Source organism: Scyliorhinus torazame, chromosome 1 (genome assembly GCF_047496885.1).
Source record: "Scyliorhinus torazame isolate Kashiwa2021f chromosome 1, sScyTor2.1, whole genome shotgun sequence".
NCBI classification, from domain to species: domain Eukaryota; kingdom Metazoa; phylum Chordata; class Chondrichthyes; order Carcharhiniformes; family Scyliorhinidae; genus Scyliorhinus; species Scyliorhinus torazame.
In genome coordinates this window covers 347877169-347884250 of record NC_092707.1, presented here as the reverse complement: position 1 = coordinate 347884250, position 7082 = coordinate 347877169, and positions in this window count along the sequence as shown.

Here is a 7082-nt window from a genome sequence, read left to right as displayed (position 1 = left end):
CAGGCGATCCAGAAGGTAGAGGAGGCAGTGAGGGAGAATGAGGTGCAGCTTGTCTCGATGGCTGCGGAGATGGGGTTCAAGAGAGATCCACAGAGGAGGCTGCAGGACAAGGTGGAGGACCTGGAGAATAGATTACGCAGGCAGAACTTGAGGATTGTGGGCCTGCCGGAGGGTAGTGAGGGAGCGGACATCAGTGCATATTTGGTGTGGATGTTCGAGAAGCTGCATGGTGAAGGAGCATTTGTTCGGCCCTTGGAGGTGCACCATGCGCACAGGGCGCTTATGAGGAAACCACAAGGAACGAGCCACCGAGAGCGATGGTGGTGCGACTGCACCGGTTCCTGGATAAGGAACGGATTTTGAGGTGGGCCAGGCACTTGAGGCGCTGTACTTGGGAAGGCAGCGAGCTGCGTGTCTATCAGGACCTGGGTGCAGAGCTGGCCATAAGGAGGGCAAGCTTCAATAAGGTGAAGAACGGTCCTCTTTAAGAAGGGGGTGAAGTTCAACATGTTATACCCAGTATGTTTGTGGGTAAGGTATGAAGGCCGGGAACTCTACCTTGGTTCGGCAGTGGAGGCGATGGAATTTGTTAGAGACAATGGACTGGCAGGAGAAGGAGGACATTGAACTCTTGAGGGGATGTTCCTATCTGGTATTTTGATTATCTTCTGGTTTGTATGAACCACGTTTGCACTGTACTTGGGGCCGTTGCTCTGTTTTGGGTTTGTTTTGTTCTTGATGGGGGACGGCGGGTTGCTCTTTTCTTTGTGTTTGGTGAGGATTGTAAAGTTTGCACTGGGAGGATGATAGTTAAGTGGGGGGGGGGGGGGAATCAGTGGGGGGTAGGATGCTAGGCGCCATGGGTGGGGGCTACCAGGCTAACTGGGTGGGCTAGCTCACGGAAGCGCAGTGGGGGTGAGCAGGTGGTAAGTGTGTTGACGGGAGTTGGGATTGTTATTTTGTTATCGGGTGGGGGGAGAGGGTAGGGAGGTAGAAATCTACTGACAGGGGAGGGGCTATTGAAGGGTGAAGTTAGAAAACATAGAACATACAGTGCAGAAGGAGGCCATTCGGCCCATCGAGTCTGCACCGACCCACTTAAGCCCTTACTTCCACCCTATCCCCGTAACCCAATAACCTTTTTGGTCACTAAGGGCAATTTATCATGGCCAATCCACCTAACCTGCACGTCTTTGGATGTGGGAGGAAACCGGATCACCCGGAGGAAACCCACGCAGGCACGGCGAGAACATGCAGACTCCGCACAGACAGTGACCCAGCAGGGAATCAAACCTGGGACCCTGACGCTGTGAAGCCACAGTGCTATTCACTGTGCGACCGTGCTGCCCGTTGGGAGGATCGATAACGGTGGACGCCCAAGGGTGGGTCTGAGGAGGCGTGGGACGTGGGCTGGAGGATGGCCCAGGAAGGGCTGTGGTTGATCGTGGGGGGAGGGGGGGAGGTGCCCCCCCCCCCCCCCCCCCCCCCCCCCCCCCCCGACCAGGTTGATCACATGGAATGTGAGAGGGCAGAATGGGCCAGTCAAGTGGGTCCGTGTGTTCGCACATCTGAAAAGCTTAAAGGCGGACATAGCAATGATACAGGGGACACACCTGAGGGTAGTGGATCTGGCTAGGCTGAGGAAGGGGTGCGTAGGGCAGGTACTCCATTCGGGGCTAGATTCCCCAAAAAAGGGGGGGTGGTGATTCTGATTAATAAGCGGGTGTCATTTGAGGTAGGGAGCATAGTGGCGGACTCGGGGGGCAGGTACGTTATGGTGAGTGGGAAGTTGGAGGGGATGCTGGTGGTGCTGGTGAACATTTATGCACCGAACTGGGACGATGTAGAGCTCATGAGGCGGGTACTGGGGAAGATCCCGGATCTGGACTCACACCGGCTGATTATGGGGGGGATTTTAATACAGTTATGGATTCAAGGCTGGATCGGTCGAGTTCGAGGACAGGGAGGGTGTAGGCGGCTACGAAGGAATGAAAGGGGTTTATGGAACAGATGGGGGGGAGGGTAGATCCGTGGAGGTTTGGGCGGCCGAGAGCGAAACAGTACTCATTCTTTTCCCATGTACACAAAGTGTACTCCCAGATTGACTTTTTCGTTATGGATAGGACGTTACTAGTGGGGGTCGTGGATGTTGAGTACTCGGCGATAGTAGTGTCGGATCATACCCCGCACTGGGTGGACTTATGGCTGAGTAAGGAGGGGGGCCAGCACCCACACTGGAGGTTGGATGTAGGACTATTAGCGGAGGAGGAGGTGTGTGGGCGGGTGAGGGAGGCAATTCGGGGGTATGTGGAGATAAATGATACGGGGGAGGTCTCGGCAGCTACGGTATGGGAGACGCTGAAGGCAGTGGTGAGAGGGGAGTTTATCTCGATACGGGCACACAGGGAGAAGGCAGAGCAGGCAGAGATGGATAGATTAGTGAGGGAGATTCTCCAAGTAGAGAGGAGTTACTTGAAGGCCCCGGAGGCCGGGTTGTTGAAGGAGCGGCAGAAGCTGCAGATGGAGTTTGGGTTGCTATCTACACCGAAGGCGGTGGGGCAGTTGAGAAAGGCGAGAGGGGAGGAGGCTAGCAGGATACGAGCACACCAGCTAAGGAAACAGGAGGCGACTAGGGAGATAGGGAAAGTGAAGGATAGCGGGGGGAACACGATATTGGACCCGGTGAGGGTGAATGGCACTTTTACAGCAGATTATACGAGTCGGAACCCCCAGCCGGGATGGAGGGGATGAGGCGGTTTTTGGAGGGACTGGAGTTTCCGAGGGTGGAGGAAGAGCTGCTGGAGGGCTTTGGGGCCCCAATTGGGCTGTTTGAAGTGGTGGAGGGGCTGGAGGTGATGCAATTGGGCAAGGCCCCGGGGCCGGATGTGTACCCGGTGCAGTTTTTAAAAATGTTTTGAGGAGTGTTGGTAAGGGCATTTAATGAGGCGAGGGAGTGAGGGGCGCTCCCCCAGACAATGTCACATACCTCGATTTCTCTCATCCTGAAGCTGGATAAGGACCCGGAGTAATGCGGGTCGTACAGGCCAATCACCCTTCTAAATGTAGACGGCAAGCTATTGGCCAAGGCCTTGGCCTCGAGAATAGAAGGTTGTGTGCCAGGGGTGGTAGGGGAGGACCAGACGGGGTTTGTGAAGGGGAGGCATTTAACGCCGAACATTAGAAGGCTGCTAAATGTGAGTATGATGCCCTCCGAGGGAAGGGAGGTGGAGGTGGTGGTTGCCATGGATGCGGAGAAGGCCTTTGATCAGGTGGAATGGAAGTATTTGTGGGAGGTCCTGGGTAGGTTTGGTTTTGGTCAGGGTTTTGTGGATTGGGTCCAGTTGCTGCACCAGGCACCGGTGGTGAGCGTGCGGATGAACCGAGTGAGCTTGGATTATTTTAGGCTGCACCGGGGAACAAGGCAAGGATGTCCACTCTCCTCACTGTTGTTTGCTTTGGCCACAGAGCCACTGGCGATGGCGGAGAGCGTCAAAGGACCAACAGGGGATAGTACGGGGTTGGAGGGGGGGGGGGGGGGTGGAACACAGGGTTTCACTATATGCGGACGACCTACTTTTGTATATTTCTGACCCGCTGAGGAATGGGGGTATTGGAGAGATCATGGAGAACCTAGGGGAATTCGGCCAGTTTTTGGGGTAGAAATTGAATATGGGCAAAAGCAAGGTCTTTGCGATTCAGGTGAGGGCAAGAGAGGAGATTGGGAGGGATGCCATTCAAGGTGGTGGGGGGGGGAAGCTTTCGGTATCTGGGAATCCAGGAGGCGTAGGAGTGGGAGCAGATATTTTGGCTGATTGTGGTTCGGTTAGTGGAGCAGATGAAGGGGGACTTCCAAAGATGGGAGATGCTCCCATTGTCACTAGCGGGGAGGGTGCAGATGGTAAAGATGACGGTTCGCCCCAGGTTTTTGTTCGTATTTCGCTGCCTGCCTATTTTTATCCCTGACGCTTTCTTTAAGAGGGTGAACGTGGTGATCTCTGGGTTTGTGTGGGTGGGTATGACCCCCGCAGGTAAAGAAGGTGCTGCTGGAGCATGGTCAAGGTGAAGGGGGGGCTGGCCCTTCCGAATCTCAGGATCTACTACTGGGCGGTGAACATAGCAATGGTTAGGAAGTGGCTAGTGGGGGTGGGGTCATTGTGTGAGCGGGAGTGGAGGGGGCGTCGGTATGGACCACCGATTTGCACCGGGAGGGGGGGCTCGATGGGGGGTTTCGGAGGTGACGGCGAGCTGGGATCGAGCGGTTTGCGGACCTGTTTATTGACGGCAGCTTTTCGTGCTTGGAGGATCTGGAAGAGGAGTTTGAGCTGCCCGGGGGGGAATGAGCTCCGCTACCTGCAGGTGAGGGACTTGGTGCAGAGGCAGGTTTCGATCTTTCCGCACCTACCGCCGCAGGAGATACAGGACAAGCTAGTGTCGAAAACGGGAGTGGGGGGAGGGGAAGGACCTGAAAATTTATAAATAACTCTTGGAATGGGAGGGAACCCCGATAGGGTAGGTGAAGCGAAAATAGGAAGAAGAATTGGACACGGAATTAGAGGCGGGACTGTGGGAGGATGCCCTGAGTAGAGTTAATGTGTCCTCATCACGTGCCAGGCTTAGCCTGATACAATTCAAGGTGGTTCACAGGGCACATACGACTGTGGCCCGTATGAGCAGGTTCTTTGAAGGTGTAGAGGATAGGTGTGAGCGGTGTGCGGGAGGGTCGCAAATCATGTCCACATGTTTTGGGCATGTCTGAAGCTTAGGGGATTCTGGCAAGGATTTGCTGATGTCATGTCCACAGTATTGAAAGCACGGCTGGTTCCGAGTCCAGAGGTGGCGATTTTTGGAGTGTCGGAAGACCCGGGAGTCCAAGGGGCGAGAGAGGCTGATGTTTTGGCCTTTGCTTACCTGGTAGCCCGGAGACGGATCTTATTGGTGGAGGAACTTGGAACACCTGGTATGGGTCAGTGACATGGCTGAGTTTCTCAGGCTTGAGAAGATCAAGTTCACCCTGAGAGGATCGATGCTCGGGTTTACCCGGAAGTGCAGCCGTTTATCGACTTCTTTGGGGAAAATTAAGCTGTCAGCAGATATAAGGAGGGTGGGGGGGGCTAAAGGGAAAGAGGGAGGCATGGGGGGCTGGTTGAGGTGGGAAATAGTGGGAAAGGGGGACTGAGGAACTGTGTGTGTGAGCCACGTTGGCTGGGGTTGGTTGTTGGTTGGGTGGGCGTTATGTGTTCTGTTGTTTGTTTTCCTCTTGAAAATTGTTGTTAAAAATTATATATGCCTTAATAAAATATATTTTAAAAAAAAACATATATAAGGACAGATAACCAAATATTTTGTCTAGGAGGTAGGTTTTTAAAGATAATCTCGGGGTTGAAATCGCCCAAAACCCGCCAGGGGGTGGGGGGGGGGAGGTGGGGGGAGAATTCGGCAGGAGACCCTAAAATCCATTTTGCATCGGCATGAATTTCCCATGGGATCTGGTGTTGATCCGCAATGGCGGACCGGGAAACCTGCTGGAGATAGACGTTGTGGTGAATGTATAATTACTGATAATTCACCAGTTCACTGTGTTATGTTATTAACCCTGTGGGCTCTACCTATGGGCCATTGTGTGGCTTCACCCACAGGGGATATGTTGGGGCATGTACGGGCTCCGCCCACGGCTCCACCCCCTTTACAGGAAGTATAAGAGCTGCTGACCTGCGGGGCCGCCTTCAATGTTGTACCGGTCACAGGCAGGCTCAGTTCTAAGCTGATTAAAACCACGGTTTACTTCTCCACATGTCTTCGAGTGAATTGATGGTCGCATCAGACATGAAAATCATTTCATCCCGGTAATGGGCAGATGAAAATCCAACAACCCATGGCCGATTCTACACGGTCCCAGCGGGAGAACACGCTGGTGTAAAACACATTTGGAACAATGTGGCATGCAGATGTCAAAATTCACCTGAAAAACACCTGCAGCTGCCTCTGGGGTTCAGGATGGAGGTTGGCAATTGTGGGAAACATTCCACCTTCCAATCCCTGCCATTGGACATAGTCCGCAGATGGGAGAATTCCACCCTCGGATGAAGAAAGCGAGATAAGCTGTTGAGGGGGAATTCCAGAGCTTAGGGCCTGGACAGCTGGATGCACAAGTGACAAGAAGTGGAGTGCAATGTTTGAGTGTAGTAGGGCTCCAAGAGGTTACAGAATTAGGGCGTGCCGAGGCTCTGAATGTTTCCCAGTATAGTTAATGCCTTAATTTTAAGATTCTCATCCTTGAGGCTGGATTTTACCAGCCCTCTGGGGAAGGGTTGGGAGATGGAATGCCTCAGAAAATGGTGCTGGATTCCTTTGGGACAGGAGCCTCATGTCTTCTCGCTGCCATGGAATATTACCAGCGGTGGGAAGTGTGGTAAACCACTGAACATACATTACATGTATTACAGTACACTGCCAGTGTACTCCAGTCATTACAGTAAATCCCAGCCTGCTGGCTCCACCCAGCAGGCTCTGTATAAAAGTGTATGCTCTCCTGCACCCCATTCTTGGGTCCAGCTGCCGGAGGCTTTACATCTTGCACAATAAAGCCACAACAGTTCACCATTCGTCTCGTGGTCTTGATGGTACATCAATTTATTGTGCTAGTATTTTGAAGGTGAACGTCTTACTCAAGCCGGATCGCCTGGAGCTGAATCCTCCTGCAGTCGACGCCACAGCGACTTTCGAGCACTGGCTAGCCTGCTTCGAAGGATATCTCAGAGCATCCACAGAAGCCCTCTCAGACCCACAGAAGCTCCAACTACGCTACGCACGGGTGAGCCCACAAGTCTTCCTCCTCATTCGGGACGCTCCCACCTACAATGAGGCTATAGAACTACTGAAAGGACAGTATATCAGGATTGTAAACCAGGTGTTCACCAGGCACCTCCTGGCCACGAGACGGCAACTCCCCGGGGAGTCTCAGGACGATTTCCTGCATGCCTTGCGGCTACTTGGCAGAAACTGTAGTTGCCAGGCAGTGTTGGCAGTCCAACACACGGAGCTGCTGATCAGGGATGCCTATGTCACGGGCATTAATCCCAACT